Below are 23172 nucleotides of genomic sequence, written 5' to 3'. Positions count from 1 at the left end.
TTTAAAGCCATCATCATAAACTGTCATTTTAAACCATCATTTAAAAAAAAAATAAATAAAAAATGATTTTATATTCAAATAGCCTATTATCCAATAACAAATCGTATTTTACACCTGGACTACTCCAGCAAACCTAAAAATTCAATTAAAATCACCTAAGCTCAAAACTGCACTTACTTAGTTGCCAACCTGCTTAATTTGTCATTATTATTAGATAAAAATTAGTACTTGTTTATGTTGCATCAGTATATCAATAATACAAAATTTATAAATAAATATTACCATATCTATATGGTTTTTATTTAATAAATATTGGCAAATTTTATCAGTTAACAGAGAGAACAGTATCAACAGAGTTTAAATTGAGAGATTACGAAACATATAAAGAAAATAATATAAATTAATAAAAAATCAATAATATCGACATTAAGCATTATTTCATATAAATTTTAACGTTGTTTTATACAATACAACATATTTTTTTGTTTATTACTGTTTTCACTTTTTTATTTGAAAAACATCAACATATAAAATGCATTTCAACGACAGCACTTTAGTTTATTTTATTGTGCGTTAACTTGCACAATAAATCAATGTAGCACCCATAACATAAATTCAAATACAAAATCCTCTATTTAGATATGTCCATTACAAAAATGGCCAAAAATCTTCCTTTTATCTAGTTCTCTTTATGTTGGCATTATTTTTTCATTGTCACACAGAGTCCATTTTTATTCCAGTGGATCTAATTCGTATGATCGATGAAGTGTGTGATTGAGTTATGACCAGTGCAGCGTACAGTGACACTTTGTGAAAAAAAACTGAAAATTCGAAATAAAAATAGAGAAATATAGAACAGGAGAAAATAATAATACATATATTCGAAATATGGCTGCAGACAAATATATCAAGCTGGCGGCGCTGTTCGGCCTGATGCTGTGTGCGATTCCAGGTAAATATTATTTGTTTCAGCAGGTTTAATGGTTGATGGAAAAATGTAATAGTTTGTGATGGAAATATGAATTATGGTAAATGTATCATACTATGTTGCATATATCATATTGTAAAGGTATCCTATTATCAAAGGTTGTAATTATAATTATATTATATTACACTGTACCGAAGTAAATTTGAATTTTCGTAGAATAGTGAATAATATAATTTTTAATATGGATATTAAATTTTATGATCAACACAGTAAATAAATATTCAGTAAAACGCGTAATAAGCATTTTCCTACAATACATATGACGATATATATAATAAAAATATAATTTATATAGGTACTATATAAATTGTATGAAAATATTTCCCTCGAATATAAAAAAATATAATTGAAAATTTATAGCAATCTCTATTAGGTACAAGCCAAAAAATAAATAAAGTTTATAATAGGTATGGTTATATAAGAGTTTAGAAAATTAATTCTCATATTTTTAAGACTATTTATTATATATATCTACTATATATTATTTTCACCCTTTACAAGAATACATACGTGGATTTTTATAGAAATTTATTTTTTATAGAACTCTATAAAATTACTATTATTTTAAAAAATCAACCAAATATTTTCTTATACTCTTATTCATTATCTTGGTATTGAAAATAACTTTAAATATTTTCAAATATTTTACATATATGATTGAAGATTTTTAAGACAGGTCTCGAATTTCAAATCACCTTTTTTAATATTTCTATTACATCAATGCTTAAGATTTGTTTTTCTAGAGAAATACTCTAACAACAAACAATCTGGACTTCTATGTGGCAAAAAAGTTGTTTCATCGAGAAATCTGATTTTTTATAGAAGACTTTTTTAAAAACGACCAAAAAGTCGTACAAAATTGCATAGTAGACAAAATCATGTAGTTTTGGCTCATTCTAGACTCTAGAATCTAGAGTATCAAATTTACATTCAAACTAATTTCTGTTCTACTTATAATTTATCTCCATTTATCTCAAAGAGATAGCAAAAAAGTTTTAATACCAGATTTAAAAAAGCTGAAAAATTTATTTTACATGTTTATAAATCATTTTGAAAGTTTAAAAATAATTTAAAATATTCAAATACAAACCGCATTCATCCGAGAGAGAAAACGAGCGGTGCACTCATAAATAACTACCTGTTCTAATAACGTGGGATTTAACAAATAGGAAAATGCTTTTCTGGATAGAGAATGGTTCATGTGTTCTGCATGTGAAACGAGGAAAACTTTTCACTTTTAGATATTTCGAAATTATATGACTATTTGAATAAGAGCTAGTTAAAAATTTACATACGTACTGTTCAAATATAATATAATACGAACAAACTTAAGGACATTAATAATTTGAATTGGAACTATTTAATGTAGCACAGTAAACCTCGAAGGCATATTTATGGTTTTACTAATAATTACAAAATACTCATTTTTTAAAGTAATGAAGTATAAGTATATGTTTTAATCAGAAAATCTGATTAGCTAAATGATGTTTTCTCAAAGCCATTCTGAATCATTTGATCAAAATTGATAGGCTGCACCGATTTCAAAGTTTAAAAGCCATTTGAAGCAACGAATATGAAGAATCGTATGCTATCTATTATTTGAGAAACTATTAAGTGGCTGAGTTAATATTAAATTAAAATAATTAATTTATTATTTTTCTACAACAAATATTTCCAATTTACATCCCAGCCCTCAGACAATTCCAGCTTTTGTGTGTTTTGAAATATTATGCTATCTCGTTTTGTGAAATTGCACAGGAACTGTTTCCTGAAAAATTGTCGTTCGTAACTTTTATAATAAATTACAATATTTAGTTTGAACTCGGTGTTCGGGATGCACGAATCACACATAACAAATGTTCTGGTTTTCCGAGTTGCCGGATATTTAAAAATATTTGTGAACCAGAATTTTTTGTTATTTGTTTTGTAGTTAAATACTGATTTTTAAAAATAATGAATGCGATACTTAAAATAATTTATAGAATGCATTATTAAAAAGTTATGTGGAATAAATATCGATAAACTTTGTTATGTAATTAAACAGAGTGTGAGTCTGACTCAACTGACGAATTATACAGTGAAGGTGTTATTTTTAAATTTTGTATACATTATATTATATTTTTTACATATTATTATCTATAAATAAATTAACAGTCAATCACATTTTGTCAAAACATTTTTTTTATTAGTTTATGACATTATTTAGTTTACCATTTATTGAGAAAACGAAGTAATAAAAATGTCTATTTATCATTCATATTTCCCAATATAAGAAACACTACAATCATAGCAATGACATTATAAATTAAATCAGCAATTTCATCGGCAAAAATTTTAGAAGTTGTACTGGTAAATTTTTTTTTAAATAAAGATACTACCTAAATATAGCGAAAAAATATTACCCTAGATTGACCATATAAACTAAAAAAAATTTTTGTGACAGAAAAGTAACTAATGTTTGAATCTATTTTTAACTTCCCGTAGGGAAGTTATAGTAATCGCAAAAAAATAAAAAAATGAAAATTATGGTATGTCTTTACGATTCAAAGGTTTCTGAATATTTTGGCATACCTTAGAAAAAAATGGATGTATGTGTGTGTTAGTATGTGTGTATGTGCATGTGCGTACGCGTGTGTGTGCGCTGATACAAATTTTGTCGAGGATTTTGGGAACACTGATCAACCGATTTGAATTATTCAAAAAACATTCGATTTGTATTGATAAGGAGACGTACTCATTGGTTTCTGGTATAGGTAGGTTCACCTAAACATATTTAAACAACGTCGTCTAATCTAATAAGTTTCCACATTTTGTCTACAAGAAACAAATAATAAAAATTCAAGTTTTTAAATATTTTTTCATAGGCATTTTTGTTGAATGATTATTTATATTTTTCGAATGCTATTTACTGTCCAGGAAGCTCCAGCAATTTGCCTTAAGGCACGATGCCATACACCACTAGTTATTCTGTTCTATACTCAGTAAAGTTTCATATTCTTCACATTTAGATCTTACTGTTAAATTTTCTCCAAAATAATTGGACAAATATTTCAGTGGCAAATTCCAGCGATTTGTCTTACTAAATTTCAACAAAGTTCAAAGTTCTAAATTCTCATAAATATAATACAGATTGAAATCAAATCTCTTTGCAAGAAAAAAAATATATACTATAATAATTTTTTTTAGTGAGAATCAAATTTCAGAATTTTTGCAGTTCATTTGATAAGAATGAAATTTCAAGATTTTTGCATTTGCGTACACCACTGTTTATGACTAACTCTGTCTATTTCTATTATTATTAATAATAAGTAACCAAAAATATAATATTTTGTTCAATTCGCTCATATTATCCTAAGTAGCATTTTGGTGAGGTAGTGGCATTTTGACAGAAGAAAATGCACAAACTTCCTAAGTTTTATAAATAATCGTCCTAATCAACGAGGATTCAGATTTAGCATTTTCTAATATAGTGAGTTTGATTCAATTTTAAATAAATTTTCATAATTTAAAAAAATAAGGCTCCCATGTAAGCCGCTAATATTGTAGAATTATTTACACTATGAAACAATTATAATATTTTAGGATACGTTCACATTTTGAACTCAATGACTCTATTTCCCGTGCTTTATCAAAATCGTTATCATTTTCAACTATCAGGTTCACCATTACCATATAACATATTCCGAATTGCTCTTTAATTTTGAAAATTAGTTGAGTATTTTTCATCTGCCAGTTATGAAAAAAAAAACAGCTTGAAGGCTCATCGAGCAAAACTAATCAACGCCAACCCAGATTTTTAACTGATATCAGTGCAGATGTTTTTGAAAAAAAAATTCCAGATCAAATTGTGGTTTACATAATGCACACACATATTTATCAAATTTTATTAAACCGATCCAGAATGACATGGTAAAACATATAAACCAACAGATGGTATTTTTGGACGTTAGCATGAACTTCTCCTTCGTGAAGTCAATGACAACGTCTGCGGCCTTTGGTCTATTGATCTAGATTCTAGAATGACATAATCAGCAGATGGCATTTTCTGTCTACTACGTCCCTGGCCCTCGGTCTATTCCACAATCCATTTCACAATTCTGTCTCTACAATCACAACATTCTGGTGCAGAGTTTGTACAATTACTAGTAACATCGAACCAATGGGGATTGTTCAAAGGGTGCGCGATCAGCTTTAAATCGTCCTCTCAATATTAGCAATATTCGTGTGGCGTCCGACCAAAAGCAAACACAACAGACGGCAATATATTTGCATCAGAAATGACAATAACATATCTGAACAGGACGATATTGCCAAAGCAATGCCGTCGGCTTTTCAATAGTCGACCAGTCAGCCCCCAGCCAGGCTGGACGACTGGATCATTGAATTGTGCAGAATACTATCTATCCTCGGATTCTATAATAGTTGTACATATACAAGAATAACCGACAATGGGGATAGATAACAGATACTGGGAATGGGCCATTAAATTATAGTGTCAATTATGTGATACGGTGACTATGCGATGGATATGTCATGTCTGCACAAAATCAACTGTCTGCATAGGACGAATTAATTTTGAGTAGGCACTTAATGTAAGTTACGAGCCGGATGTGTGAGTGATCTAAAATTGGCCCAATATTTATATCAAAGATAGTTTATAGTTTACAATATTCATTTTTCAAAAAATATTCAATCATTTTTAAACTCTTTCGAATTATAATTAGTTGTTAGTTGTCCACAAAATAGAACTAGTTCAAAATTAGGGGTCAAATTGCTAAAATCGGAGAAAAATATAAAATAACGACAAAATCCCCGATTTAGTAATTCTTAAAGTAAAGTAAAATTCTTTAGTAACACTTAAATTGTACTACTCCGATTAAAATCTTATAATTATAACTTCCCGAAGGAGAAGTTTATGTTTTCATAAAAAAATTCGATTCGCTAATTTTATGTTTTCTCGACATTTCAAGCCATTCTGAATCGAATGAAACCAAATTTGGAAAAAGTATGTGTGTGCGTGTGTGAACAGATTTTTGATATAAATCGGCGTTTTCTCAAAAACGGCTGGACCGACTTCAAAAATTTAAAAGCCATTCGATGTATTTCGATGAATACTAGCGTTTCTCAGTTTTATGTGACGATTGGCCGAGCCGTTTCTTTGTAAATCGCAAAAATGAAATTTCGTCCACGTTTTAGCCCGCGATTCTGAATCGATTTTGAAAATTCAAAAACTGTTCGAAAGATATTGGTAGGGAATCGACCTGATTAGTTTTTGGTAAAGATCGGCCGGGCCGTTTTCTTGTAATAAAGTGCTAAAAAAATTTTTTCGACGATTTTAATAAATTTTTTGACGGTAGATACCATAGTCTTATAGATCACACTAAAATATTACGGTCCTACGACAAGTCGTTCAATTTTAACGTCAACGTTTGCAAAAATTAGTATTGTTTTTTTGGCGTTTGTCAAAATTGAAACTTTCATCGACTTTTGTTATAGTGATAGTGATATTTTTTTTATAGTGATAGTTGTTGGTGTCAAATATAAGATTGTATCCTCTACTAAAACTAAATAGCTGGTTACTATGTATTATAAATATAATATTGGCATACCGGTAAAAATAATATTATTTCACAATAGCAAAAAATGCATATAATGAAATAACTGCGCAATATCCGCCAATTAGTATCATCGAAAACAACATCAAAATGCAGGTTCGGTTGAATAATCGAATCCTATTCCAATGCACTTTATCCGTACTCGTATTATAACACTAATTAGACGGAATCATTGATATTGATTGAAAATAATGGCGTATTTCCCATAATTCTCTCCATTTTGTCAGTAGTACCGACCGACCGCTCTGTTGCTGTTTCATTATTATATCGAGAGGATTAATGCTTAATGAATTCCGAGCAATTATATAATATTAAATCCCATTCAGTGTATCTATGTTCTGCGGCTTTTAGAGAACACAAAGTCCACGGATATCTGTACATTCAATAGCCATTCAAAAGCCGGAGGCATTTTGCTTTGTCAATATCGGTTTAAATTTGGATGCAATATAGTTGACCGTTTTTGGTACTGATTTGATATACAATAGCATTAGCATATAGAAATTTCAATGTGAAATGTAATGCAATGAGTTAAAAGCTCTCGTTTGATTTGTCAGTATACAACTAATGCAATTAAATTTACATTTAATATCTAATAAATGCTATACGATTTTCAAATACCCAAGAGAGTTTAAGTTATCACCGCAAAACTACTTTTACAAAAAACAGATTTTTTCAAAAAGACCTAATCCATATAATTAAATTATCCCATGTCAAACCTTTCATCATTTCTTTTCATTCCTACTTTTACTGACGTACCCAAACATACCATAAACAATACAATAACATATATTTTACACCTCTTTTCACCCTGCACAGATTTTTATTTCATTCTTCCGCCAACTGTCGTATTGATAAAGAAAAACCCTTTTTCCAAGTTTTTCGTGTTTCTTATGTACGTTTTCATGTATAATTCTGTTTCAGTCTCGCCAAATAATTCTTGTAGCCCTTTTGGAAATAAAAACTAAGAAAAAACAACATAGAGAAGCGACTCGCCCGGGCTTTTGGCTCGGCGGTCGTAAAACGCGACACGGAACGCATTCAAATGAACGCGCCAAGAGTTTTTTGCCCGAATGCAAAAAGTTACGTGAAAAAAAAAATACTGGATCCGTATTTATTGAGCATAGATCTGAATAATCATACATCTGTTCAACCTGGTTATAGCAGTAATTCAATAAAATATGAAAAATATTAACTAGTTGGTATTGGTATTTTGTCTTGAGGCAAGTTACATAAACTTCAGGATATGTGTAAATAAAAAATAAATTAATTTATGAGTGATTAAAAGTATTCCGAGTAGATTTATTACACATGATTTAAAACGAATGAACACGTTAACTCGGAGTATTTTCTAAAAGCAAATTTTCAAAAATCATTAATTTTTATAATTGAACCAGTTTCCGTAGGACTTTCATGGTTTAGTATGTTCATTAAGATCAAGGACTCTATCGTTGTGCCAAGTAAATCGTCTAATTTTGATCTTAACAAACGTCAAGAAAATACTCATTTTCTCAAACTTTGATGAATTTTTATCAAACTACTTGCCATAAGGTCGTAATATTTTAGTAAGCTCTATAAGACCATGATATATATCGCCAATAAAAGTTCCATAAAAATCGGCTTAATTTTTTTTTAACAGTTAATTACAAGAAAACGGCTCGGTAGATTTTCACCTAAAAGTAATCAGTATCATTCTTAACTAATATCTTTCGAACAGTTTTTGATATTTTAAAATCGATTCTGTAGTATGGACTGAAATATGGACAAAAAACTTAACACTTTTTTCCAAGTTACAAAGAAACGGCTCAGTCGATCGTTACACAAAACGGAGAAAAGATAATCCAGATGAAAATACATCGATTGGCTTTTAATTTTTTGAAATCGGTCTAGCCATTTTTGAGAAAATATCGATGAAAGTTCTAATTTTGACAAACGCCAAATAAAATATACCAATTTTTGCAAATTTTGACGATTTTTTAAAAATAAACGGTTTGTCGTAGTGTAGGACCGTAATATTTTAATATGATCTATAAGACTATGGTATCTACCGTCAAAAAAAATCATAAAAATCTTCGAAAAAAAAATTTTAACACTTTATTACAAGAAAACGGCTCGGCCGATCATTATCACAAACTAATCAGTACGATTCCCATTATCTTTCGAACGGTTTTTGAATTTTCAACATCAATTCAGAATTGCGGGTCAAACGTGGACGAAAAATGTTTCGGTTTTCTGCTATTCACAAAGAAACGGCTTGGATGATAGTTGCGTAAAATTTTTAAACACTAGTCCTCATCGAGATACATCTAATGGCTTTTAAATTTTTGAAATCAGCGCAGCCGTTTTGGAGATAACGTCGATTTACAGCAAAAAATCTGCTCACAACACACACATACACACATAATTTTTCCAAATTTGGTCTCATTCGATTCAGAATGGCTTGAAACGTCGAGAAAACATAAAATTAGCGCATCGGATTGTTTGATGAAAATATAAACTTTGGGAAGTTAAAAATAAAGTAAATACAAATAGCGTTTCATATATAAACATAGTTGCAATCATACAGTACATGGGAATGTAGTAAAAATTATAGGTTTTACAATTGAGCATTAACAGGAAATGGTCTTGATCTTATTTATAATATATATATTTTAAAATTATTTTTCGACAATATAATTTAGTAAATACATTTATTCCTAATTTGTTGATTTTTATTTTAATATGAATAAATTATGTAGAAAATGCCATTTGCGGTGGAGCGATCTGATACATTTGTCAAAGCTGTGATGGATTCGATTTGGTGTTGGGAACTTCATCAAAATATTTTAGGTTTTTGTAATTAACTTCCGAACACCTTATCATGATAATTCAGTAATCATAAAAAAATGTCATATACTGTAATTGAATGTTCTCTTTCAATTGTAAGTTTAGCACATACTAAATTTTATATAGAAAAAGCTAAATCCTAACACAACTTTTTAAGACTAAATTTTAGTAAAAATTTCCACTGCAAAACTTGATTCTTTTATGATTCCTTTATTCTTGGCTAAATATTTAGCCTCGTACATCCCGTATCCGTGTGCTTTAGCTTGCAACGTGTATTCGCGCCGTTAACATACGGCAACATTTTACGACGGCAGGGCTTAGGGTCGGCCCTTGGTGCGCGCTCCGCGACTCTTATCTGCTAGATAATAAATTAGGAATGAAGTGTGTGACTACGAGGACGTAAATCATAATAATGCTGTTTTGTCGCAATTTCGTGCACTCACGCAAATCCAACAAGTATAAAGGTCATGTGCAACCAAAATGTGGGTTAAGATGGAATTAGGTAATACAATATAAACAGTTGCATTGTAAGAACAATAATATTTGATTGCATAAAATCCTATTTGCTAATTTTATGTTCACTCGATATTCCAAGTCATTCTGAATCAAATGAGATCAAATGCGGAAAGGTATGTGAGTCGATTTTTCGCATTTGGTCAATTTTCAAAAAGGGCTAGATAGATTTAAAAAATTCAAAAGCCATTTGATGTAACTAAATAAGAACTAAAATCTATCAATTTTGCGCGACGATCATCTAAGTCGTTTCTTTGTAATTAGAATAAAAGTGTGAAGAATTTCGTCTACGTTATAGTCCATAATCATAAATCGATTTAAAAAATTCAAAAACTGCTCGAATAAATTGGTTGAAGATCGTGCTGTTCAAATATACGTAAAGATTGGCCAGGTGGTTTATTCGTAATTAAATGTTATTTTTTTCTGACTTTTATGATGAAATTTTGTATAAAGATAGATTTCGTAGTCTGAAATAACATACTAAAATATTATAAGCCTTCGAAAAACGGTTGAATTATGAAAATTCCTCAAAGTTTAGAATTCCGAATGGCGCTTAAGCAACTCTGATCTCAAACTATAGAGGGAAAAATGTAAAACCAACTATTACATTGATTCTTACATTGCTATCAATTGTTATTGTGCCCCGCACTACCCCATTCATACAACTCAAAAATTATGAAGGACTTAAAAATATTCTATCTAGTGGCTTCATAATTTATGGTCGAGAGCACACAGATACCCATAAGTAAATAAATTGGCATTCTGTGCTAACACTATACTGATTCTTTTGAGGTACTTTTACTACAAAACTTTATCATTAAACAAATGTGTCCTTTACACGGACCTGTATTTGGACATCTCTGTTCGATCGCGAATGCAGTATGCGTACATTTTCCCACTCTTGCCCATCGCCGCCGTTGGTGGCTTCGCGCAGAGACAATAAGTTTTCAGTGGCGGGCGCGACGAATACTAAATTATTGTTTATGATGCCCATTTGAAAATTTGTAGCCCAATTGTCACGTTATACTGGCATCATATTTCAAGCCGCTAAATGCTATATGGAATTTATGATATTAGACACTGTGGAATGGATTGATGCATTGTTTTCATAGTGTGTGGGTAATTGAAAACACAAATCATATGAATAAGGTAATTGGATACATTTGAAATTCACGAAATTATCATTTTAATTTACTGAGTATGATTATAAAATAAAAGTAACATTATTCCTATTACCATTGCATTTGTTGTGTTATAAAAATGTGCTCCATGAATCCTTTCTCATCCTAGGTAATGTAATTTTCCAATCCAAAACCATTCGGAGAGTACATTCCAATCGACATAACATAGAACCTAAAACGCGAGCACTTCTTTGCTGTCAGCCGCATAAGCCTTTGAATCTGCACCGTCTTTTGGTTCTCCGATTTTCAAAGTGTCTTTGTTAGAAAAATACTCAATAAGCTGAAGGAGCTGCCTTAGAAATCGCCTCCTCCGTCGTACATTTCGAATAATAGAGGCTACTTGATTGTTTTGGGATCTTAATAAAAGGTTAATACGGAATGAAAAGGTTTTCTTACAGAATCGTCCGAGCTATCTGGATTATTTCTGATTGAGGTCGCGCTGACTTAATTGAATTGTTTGCATTGGAAATATTGCCCGAGGATGGGCGGATGAGGTTTTCTGTCTAGTGATTATTTAGAAAAGGTTGTTCATTTAGGATTAGGAGCAATTAACAGAGGAATTTAACACTTGTTTGTGATAGTAGAAATGATTGCGTTTCAAAAATATTTCTTTAGGAACTAGGTTGTAGTATAACTGCAAATAAATAAATTTATATAAATATTCAAAAAAATCTGTATTATTTACTTAAGCTTTGGCATTATATAATTCCTCAGCGACCTTATTATTTTCGCCAGGGTGTGTATGTATTTATATATCGGAACGTGTTTTTCTTAAGTTTCTAAATAAAAGAACTCGAAGGAGCAAACTGAACAGAAGGAACAGTGTAAAAAGTTCCTTTCCTTTTATATTTGTTTGTCCCTAGGAAGGAGGAACGAGAAGCCATTCAAAAAAGAACTCGGATTATAATGATGTGTATTTTATAAGTTGTCGCTTAATAATGGGAAAGAAACACATTGTTTTGTTTTACTTTGCAGATTATTGTAACATTATTCCAAAGCAAATAATGATTTTGATCATTTGTATTTTTATAAACAAGAACGTAAAAAAGACGTAGGGTAGAGTGTGGCTTGAAGGTTCGAAGGTAAAAAAAGACACCGATATCTCAAAAACAAGTAAAGTTATAAAAAATTCAACAATAATATTTGAAAGTAGAGGGAAAATATATATTCAGCCAGCACCTTGAGTCTTACGACGCTGCTATTAGGAGATAAACGGCTATGCTGCAAAATTCATAACAAAAGTATTTTCTTTTGTTGTTAGTTTTTTTGGTTGTGAGCACTGTTGTTTAGTTTACGAGACATTAATAAACTTTTAGATATACGTTATATAATTATCTTATAAGATAAAATGTTATTTTTACCTAGATTCTACAGTTTTTTATATAATCTCTATAAAAGTTTACACGAAGATGAGGTAAAAAGGATAAACTGAGCTTTTACCCTAGAAAAAAGTAGTTTTAGAAGACATAAATTAGTTGAATAGTTATTCTAACTCTGTTGATGAATATTTCTGACAATATACCAGATCGAGGTTACCTACGGTATTATTTTTGTAAAAAAATGTATCCTTAAAATTTATATTTTGCATTAGTTAAATAATATAGCTATTATTTCGTAAAATTAAAAATAAGCGATTGGATCTGATCATATGGGGTAAAAAGAGCCACGTGACAAATTTTTGAGAAACAGCAAAAAACACATTTCTACAAAGATGAATCAACTAGGACTGATCAAATAAACAACTTTCACTGAACATAGTCAGATAGTTGTTTATTTGATATGTGTTATTTGTTGTGATGCCACTGTTTTAGTCTTCACAATATAATTACTCAAAGTCAAATTGGATTTCTGCACTGAGCCCTACCCTATATACATTGTGTATATATTTTACAGCTATCATCAAATTATCTGCAAATAATAGCAATAAATTATTATGATTTTAAAATAGATCCTTTACCACAACCTCAATTTTAAATTCCAAGCCATGCCAGTAAATCAGTAGTAGCCACGTCACAAAGTTAAAGCCAAACCCGACCTGCTCCATTCTTCGTGGCGACACTCCAAGTCCCATTCGAGATGAAATAAAACGACAAAAACTGCTCCAATAAAAATCAACCGTTAAATCATATAAGAGCGTATAAAGCAGTTTGCCGTACAATTTTATTAGTTCTTAGCACATGCTCCTTTGGCATGGACCATGGACTGACTCCCCCGTTTAACGGTCGTTTAACGCAGAAATTATTAAATAAGTGCCCGAGCCAGAACTTTCTATATATCTCAATAAACGTCAACTTTCAACTTTTAGGTTCACGGAATGCACGGAACTTTACTAGATGGAGGATAATGATAAGCGGTTTTGGGGAAAGTTTAAATTTTTGGGAATTGACGAAGGTCAAGATTGAAACTGAATAACTGATGAATAGTTTCTGTAAAATAATACTATTTAAAGTATTATAAAATGATAATAAAAAATAAATATGAAATATATAGTAATATAATAATAAAACTAGTGGTGCATGCCATCGTACCTTAAGAAAAATTGTTGAAACTTCCCGTACCGTAATAAAAAATTCGAGAAATTTTAAATTGTTTCAAACAAATTATTATAAACAATGTAACTTTTATTATTAATATTTTGTAGACAACGATACAAAAAACAAATAAACAAAACTTAATCAAGCGGTGTTAGAATGAAGGACATTTAACATATTTCTAAGATTTATATAAACTGATTTGCAAAGTAAGTGATATTTATTTCTAGAATTAAAATTAAAATCCGAATCATTTTCAATATTAAAAAAGCATTGGAAATCAATATAAAAGTTTTTTGAAATTTTGAAATAATTATTTTTTACCTTCTCCAACAACTAATCGTTCCTTCATACTTTCAGCACAAATAAAATGCTTTTTGAATCATTCGAATCGGATACTTCGTTCACTCTAAAACTGCCCTTTTTTGCACTTATAGCTCCGTAACTCCAAAACGGAGTTTATAGGAGGAAAAAAATATTGTTTGAGTCATTAGGATCGAATGTTCCGTTTTTTCAAAAACTTAATTTTCATGTTCTGTACTCTTTGCACCGTATTTCCGAAACGGCTGGTCCAACCATTGCCAAAAACTAATCAGCATATCTTGTTATCATAGTAATCGAATGCTTTTTGAATAATTCAAATCTGTTGATCCGTGCTCGCGAAAACGTAAACGAAAAGTTGTATCCACACATATATAGATGCAATTGATTTTTTAAAACTTTTTTTGTGGATCCCGAAACTGCTGGACCTGCCTTTGCAAAATTTCAATATAACCTTTATTTAGTCGATACAGTTGGAACGATTTTTGTATCATTTAAACCGGTTGATTCGTGCTCTATTTGACTAAAATTTGTATTCAAACATACATACTTACATACATATATACTTATTATACACATACATCAATTTTCGCTAAGCTATGCCAAAATGTTCAGAAACCTCTGAAACGTAAATATATGCAAAAATTTTCATTTGCTTCTGATAAATATTCAAATTGAATAAGCAGGCAATTTGTACTTTCATCAAGAGAACAAATGCAAAATATGAAAAAAGATCGCTTTTACCACTAAGGTATGAGGATGGTCAAAGTTCATAATTTCGACCTTGTATTGGTTTTAGTGAACATAATAATAATAAATGGTAGTTTACCCAAAGGCAGGTCCATGGTGTGAGAGCCACAATATATAAATGATTGCCTTACCATTTGTCGTCTATCAATCACATTACCACTATCCCCCACCCTCTTTTTTAACATTTTTTTAAAGTATTTTCCTTTCTCTTCGGCTGTCAGTTCCCTGTATTTTCTCTTCTCGCGTGAACATAATCAATACTAATCAAATAAATTCCATCACATTCGAAACTAACAGGTAAATCTGCCCCCGAAACGTTGCCAACCCCTTACTTTCTTGCTCCACAAGTAGTGGCACTGCTCCGTTAAAGGTCGTTAGTTCTGCGTTGATCCCGCGCACGGCGCTCAGTTCGCTGCTAATTACTTTGTTAACTTCTTCGCAGGCAATACGAGAAATGAAATCAACGCGAATCGGGTTGAATATACTATATATAGTATATATAGTAGACGAGGAGCTACTTTAGAGGAAACTTTGACTCTCGCTCTATACAAATACCAGGAAGCGAACATGGATCAATGTACTTTTCAACGGATTCCGTTGAAACGGTGAATTATTGGAACGGATATGTTACTTTTGCAATTGTATATATGCATGGGTTATAGTCAGTAAGAATAGTATTGTTAGAATAAAATGAGTGCCAATACTTTTTTGCCTACATTGAGGTATTAATAAATCTCTAGCTTTTGTTTTAGGCTTCTCCGATACCTAACCCATTTTTCTTTGAGTTTGTATGAAGTAGTAATGCACATAAAACCGAAGCTTATAAACAAAATATAATCTAGTTGTATGTAGTATTTTGCCTTAAGACAAGTTGCATAAGCTTCCGAAAAGGTATATATAATCAAGGTAATAGGAAAAATTAAGATTGAGTTATTTAGGTAAAAAGTTTAACATGTATTTCAAAAATAAGAAATTTTACAAAGAAAAATATTACTATTTCTAACTGATGTTTAACACATTTTATTTCACATATTTCGTATTTTAAAAATGTACTCTATTAATCAACTGTAATCAGTAGATATATACAAAACAAGGTTCCAACACGAAAGATATAGATTCTGATTAGAATCGCCTAAGCGCGTGGCAAAATTATAAACTTTGATTTTTTTTATAACTCCAGCAATTATCGTATGTCTTTAATATTTTAGTATGTTATTTCACACTACGAAATTCATCGTTGTTCAAAGTTTCATCAAAATCGTGCAAAAAATTCAACTGAAAAAAGGCATAGATTCTGATTAGAATCGCTTGGGCGCGCGACGTAGTTATAAATTTTGATGATTTTTTATAATTCAATCGATTATCGTAGGCCTTTAATATTTTTATATGTTATTTCACACTATAAAATCCATCGTCGTTCAAAGTTTCATCAGAACCGTAATAAAAATTTCAACATTTAATTATGAAAAAGGACCTGGCCGATCTTTACCAAACACTTTAAAGAAATTTTCAACCAATATCTCTCAAACAGTTATTGAATTTTTAAAATCGGCTCAAGATTGTGGTTAAAAACTTGGGCAAAAATGTATAGACTTTTATTACAAAAATAGCTCGGCAACAACTCTAGTCCTTATCGAATAATATGATATGGCTTATAAATTTTTAAAATCGGTACTGTTTTAGAAAAAGGGTCTTTTGTTGAATAATCGACACATACACATACTTGTCTCATTCGATTCAGAATGACTTGAAACCTCGAAAAAACATACAATGAATCGAAATATTTTGCGAAAACAAACGTTTCCTTCAGGAAGTTAATAGATGATAAGAAAAATATCAGTCGGAAAATGGTCTGGTTAGTTTTTGGTAAAGATCGTCCGAGCCTTTTCTTTGTTGAAATAATTTTTCTTGACGATTTTGATGCAATTCTTCATGATGATAGAAGTTATGGTCTTCAAAAAAGCAATTTTCACATTATGGCTACTGTAGGACTCACGAGTAGAACTTCAAGTTCACTTTTGTGTCCATTTTGATCTACTTTTCATAGGCCTATAATATTTTAAATTGTTCGACTACTACCTTTATCACCATGCAAAGTTTCATCAAAATCCCAGAAGAGTGAACTCGAGATGCTCCTTGTTAAAATATGTAATTATATATTTCGTGGTGAATATAAATTCCGAATATCGAACAAATTATCTCCTTTAACCTTCCTGGCATTAAGAATACAGGTCATATTCAGGTTCGTGACAAAGAGTATTTATATTAGAGAGAAACATCGAAAACATCTGCCGGTATCTGGCGACATTGTTAGTCTTTCGAATAAGTTGCTTCTTCGCATAAGTATTTGCCACGTGTCAACATGACGCTGTTTGCATACGACTAATTCGTGAATTGAATAAACAGATACTATTTCAAACAGAAATTCATCATTCGCTTTAGCTTTTCTTTGGAAAACATCCATAGAGAAATAGATGAAATATAAACTACTACTGGAGATAAAGATTCTACATCTGGAGCCAATTGGTAGTTTCGATAATTATTAAAAATTTATTAATTGAACACAAGCTATAAATTGAGTTCAAATAAATAAGCAAATAAAATTTATAACTCAATATTTCACTTCGAGACGTCTTTCTCACAAAATAATTTAGACATATGTCTACCGTATTTTAATACATTATAATCAAATAAAATTCTTTGATTTTCCTTACCACATGATTTCAAATTTCACGTCTAGACATTCATAATAAGACTTTGCAAATTATTTGATATTCCGAATGCCTTTGGGATATATGAAACCAAAAATAGATTGAACTTTAATATGGTTTGGAAATGTTCACAAAAAATTGAACATTTTCTTTACAAGGGTACTCGTGTATGAAATTTTTTCACCCGCCTTCTTTTAACTTTATTTAATACGGCGTTTCTTGTCACAAGCAGTCATTTCCTTTGGTCTGAGATAAATATAATTTTAAATTAATGCAGACACAAAAGATTTGCCAGAAAAGTGTAAAAAAGTTACAAACAAAATAATGGAAGGTGTGATAGAAATATTGTGAAATAATTTGGTAGATTCAAAATTAAAAATGTTGAAGGAATGGGTACTTAAATTTGATCGAGCAAAGATAAATCAGTTAAAAATTAAAAGTTTTTCCATATTATGAATATTTTTTGTTCAAAATCCTGAGATGTAAATATTAGAAAATTGTTTATATTAGTTAATTTGAATTCTAGCAGATAATGCAAAAGAATTATTTTTCAATAACATTTCAAATTGTTACAATATCAATATTGTAATATTTTGAATATATAAATGTGTGTTACTACATACATTAATATTTATGATTGATTGGATTTACACAATAAAATCTTTTTCGCATTTTTTTTAAATTCATGCAGATTTCATAATTTCTATGATTATTTAACTTTGAAAGATTTTTTTGAAAAATAGTTTTTTTTGAAAATTTTGAATTTTTTTTTCTGTTTAAAATAAAATTAATTATTTTTAAGTTAAAAAGTTTTGGACAAGTTAAATGAAGTAAGTTATAGACATTTTTATATGCTCTTAAGAAACAAAATTAGTAAACATATACGCTTGAGAAAATAGTACAATGACCATTTTCTGAGGATTATTATTGAAAAGGGTAATTCCTATTATATAATTTTTACAGAGATGTCTTGGCTTCGTTGCCAGAACGTGGCCTAAGAAACATTTTTTCGGGGTTCGATACCCATCTCGGCCAACTTGATATCAGGCTGTAGTAATACAAGATTTTTTACCAAATATGGAGACAATACAGTTTTTACTGCGTTTGATCAAACACCTAATAAAAAATGGTCAACCAATGGGTTGCGCTCTGGTTATAATTTGGTTGGAGTTCGGACCATCTTAAAGTTAATATCAAGAACCAAAACTTTCGGAAATTTTTTTTTCATCAATTTGGAAGCATTCGAGCCCCTGGGAGTTTGAAAACATCCATATTAAGGACCACCCTAAAATACACATATACCTTTTCCACATTTGGTCTAAAATGGTTCAGAATGGATTTAAACGTCGAAGTAGCAAATTGTATTTTTTAGCAAAAACATTAACTTATCATTCGAATAGTTAATAATATAATCATTTTCACAATGCATGTGATATTGAGATGCGCCTCAGAAGTGCCCTCAAAAACATTCAGTTTTCATAGCTTTGCCGTAAATAAATAATGCAAGTAATTCAAACAAAAAACATAAGCAACAAATAATTTCCTTCTCCATTCTTTCGAGTGGTAAAAATGTGTTTTCGTTTCCTGAAATGCCTGAAATCTTCTCCCAGTATCACATCGAGTTGCCAACTTAATGTGATTCCGCGAAGGAACTGTCACCTCAGTTACAGGATTTCATAAATCCCACCCAAGTAAAGCGATTTTTCTATTCCGTGAGCAGAAAAATCATGCAATACTTCTTTCAGCAAAGAAAGATTACTTTTCTTTCAAGTATAGAGTGAATTATAAAAGTACTGTCTGCGTTTGTATTGTATTATGTCGTTTTAAAAATACTTAAGAATTCCGGATCTAAGAGATAAAGCGTTTGGAATGTCGGGATGAAGGAAGAATACTCTGTTGGTGGAAGTTGTTATGTGGAATTTGCAGATGTGATGTAAAATTCCTTATGAGAAAGTTATTGAAATCATAATAAATTAAAAATATAAATTTTTGATATGCCTATATATAAACTTTTGATAATTTTAGCATACCTTGGCAGAATAGAATTATCAAGCAAACTATTTCCCATAAGTTTCCGCATTAAATTTTGTGGATGAACAATTTTGAAAACAATCATAAAATATGTTAGTAATAATAAATAAAATATACATGGAGAAAGTAATAAAAAAAAATTACAAATATTTTTTTGCATGCTTTGAAAAATTATTTTTATTAGTAGGTACTTCCAATATTTATTGTGCAATTTTTCAAGAAAAAACAAAAACTGCAATATTTATGATTTTCATTAAAATAGTATTTTCGATAAGAGTCTGGATATTTTTTTGGTAAAAACAAACTCTCAGAACTTTTAGAAATAATCTTTTTGATTTATATGATTATATTGTAAACCCATTGGTTGACCATTTTTGATCTGAAAAGATTTTTGTCATGTGTATTGCCCCTTAACCACAACTTTGCTTTAAATACCAGAATTTATTATCAAATTCTATGCATCTATTAATCTCTTTTCATATTTTGTTATTTGAAATTATAAATACCAAAATAATTTCATATCAAAATTATTTACACCGCAAATATTTATTGATTAAATGGTAAAAATAATGAACAATTTATATTTAAATTCCAGTTATTATATTAATTTGATGATTGTAAATACTCGAAATATTGTAGTTTTGAATAAATCAATTTAAATTAACTGCATAAACAAAAATGCGAGTAATAAATAATTTGGTGAGATTTTGTAGTTTTGGCATAGGTAAATATTTTGATATTAATTTATTCTAATAATTGAATATTTGGTAAAAGCTATGAAGCTATGAATAATTTGTTGAAATATGCACTGATAGCTATCTCTATTAAATTAAATATATTTAAAATATTTTGTGAATAAATTTTGATTTCTTCATTTTGTTTCTCAAAAAAAAAAAAACAGAAAAGATCGAGTTCAAAAGAAGATAATTTATGAAAGACAAATTCAGTGATAAGTATAATATTTTGTTCAGTGAAACAATTTTCAACACTTTGTTATAAATTAAAATTTAATATGATTCCAAATTGTTAGAATAAAGTCTTTTGTCCTTATGATTATATTTTTGAAATATATAAAACTGTGCTAAAATTTCAAAAATGTCGAATATATTAATATTGTGAGACTGAGTCCATAAAAAAATTGATATGCAAAAATATACCAGTGATGGAAATATTTACATATGACCTGATTTAGAAGCTGAAAGAATATAAAAAATAGAAATAATATATAGATATCATAGAAAGATACAAACACTAATATTGAGAATGACTAAAAATATTAGAAACACATAAAATTGTCAAGTTCTATTTGTTGGCGAAAACATTAACGGGAGTTAAAAATTTATTAAAAATTATTATTATTTATGTTAAGTATTCAAATACGCCATTTGATATATTATAGCACGTATATTACTTATACTAATTAAAAGTAATGGTATTTAGATAATTTTGTAAACAGTCTATTAAAAAAAAGCCACTTATAGTCTAATATAATTCATTTTGACTCAAAATTATATATAAATACATCCTTATATAATTAAGTACAGCTAAATTGTCTTACACATTATTCTCAGAACTTAATTTTATACACCGATATGAAATTAATTAACTGCAAGTTTATTGATATTCCAGTCTATATATTTTAAGCATGATAATCAATTTAAAATGGTTGGGAAATTAAACTTTCCAATTATTTATAAAAAGGGCCATAAATATTAAACAAGGTATAAATTACCAAATGAACCATATCAAGCATCCCCTGTTCAGATATATAAATCTTCCTGAGCCCCTAACCCAATATAAAACCCGCTAATACAAATAATGGTCAAAGTTCTCCGGCGACGGTAGAGAAAGTCTACTGTATTATTCAGAAGGTCAACGAAATTCTTTTTCTGCCGTGGAATAATTAATTACGCTTGGCCAGAGAAAACGACGAGAAATTCTGTTAATTAATTAATTATTAAAAAGATGTAAGAGTTATCCGATTTGCCAAGAACGCTCTCTGTTTCCTTACTCTCTGGTCTTTGATGCGAGAAGAAATTGTCCAGTGAACGTGACGAGGTGGAAGAAATTAGGTCGATCTAAATAAAAGTTTTCAGAAATACGTTTAGAATGCATTAAATCATTTTTCCACTTCCTACTTTTCCATCCATATATCTACAGAATTATTTATTATGAATGCGAACTGTGCTTTGTCCGGTTCAAATTTCAAATGTGTAGTTAGGTATGTTGGAATAGTTTTCGGAACTCGCTTCTAGTTTTCGACTGATGACCGAAATAGATGCTCAAAAAGTTTTACTTTGCAGTCATTGATGGTAATTTTAATTACAGTGGCGGTTGCCTCTGTTCCAAATGCTGGACTTGCTAAAAGTTGCCGACGTATGTGTTGGAAATATTATGAGAGAAATATTTTTGGAAGATATTGATTTTATATATATATATATATATATATATATATATATATATGTGTGTGTGTGTGTGTGTAATGTCAATTATTAAATTTGTGCAACTGAAATTTCATCATACATCCACCATCCCGGTTCCTTACTTTTTCTAATATTTCCTTCTCCTCACAATGGGGTTCCTAGTATAAATCACATCAGGAACATTTGTCTTAATACCGACTGGGCTAATAAATATTTCATTAACGCGCCCGCGTTATACGTTATACGTTATACGCCTTTTCCACTGATAATATAACTTCGGAACATAGTAGTTCTCTGCACTACGAACAGGCCGCGTGTTAGATTATATATTATAATTTGTTTTCGAACTAATTTACTGCTGCGTAATAGGTCTACTATGGAGAAAAAGGAATTATAGAAAGAAAGCTGGTAGGATAGTTATTCAAAATGAGACAATTTTAATTTGTTGTCGAAGTGATAATTTTAGGCAATTGCTTGCGACGTCTATAAAAGTAGATGATTTTTTTACAAGCAAAGTGAGGTTCTAATCAAAAATATGTGGCCATAAAGTCAGGAAGACATCATAAAGTAATTCTGCTGATTTTTGACTATATATGACTTGATATAGACCTACGTAATGTATAAAGATTTGTTGGTTTTTAGAACTCGGTTTTTGGGATTTGTATACCGGCTTACAGTAGAAGATACCGGTTTTCAATTTGTGAATATCACTTAAAAATATTAAAATGACAAATGTATCCAAATGTAGCCGTCCTTTGTTTCACTATTACAAAAATGTTTACGCACAATTATATTAGTATAAAGTTTTGCATGAACAAACATATAATTAATTGTTCCTCAAGTAATTTGATGCTGCAGGATTATAATATTTTTAGGATTCGTATACCGGTTTTACAGTAGAAAATATCGGTTTTCAATTTATGGATATAGCTAAAAAATAAATAAAATGAAAAATGTATCCAAATGTACAAGATTGATGAAAATGCTGTTGCAAATCGACAGATTGTCTTCGTTTCACTGTTATAGAAATATTTACACACTTTTTTATAAAGCTTATGCATAAACAATAAAAAAATAATTGTTATTCATATTGTTATTCAATCCTAGTCAATTTCTGTTTGTTTTGCTAAATTGTATAAAAAATTATTTTCAGTGAATAATTTCAGCCAAACACTGCTTTTAAACACTCAAAATTTTCTGTTAAAATTTTTTGTTCTAATTATTCGAACAGATATTTTTTTTAAAAAAAGTCTAACCAGCTGAAACCGGTTTCTTTGGAAAAATA

This window comes from Ctenocephalides felis, unplaced genomic scaffold (assembly GCF_003426905.1).
Source record: "Ctenocephalides felis isolate EL2017-DRISC unplaced genomic scaffold, ASM342690v1 CF-g0.4_SCAFFOLD_03571, whole genome shotgun sequence".
NCBI lineage: Eukaryota > Metazoa > Arthropoda > Insecta > Siphonaptera > Pulicidae > Ctenocephalides > Ctenocephalides felis.
This window is presented reverse-complemented; position numbering follows the sequence as displayed.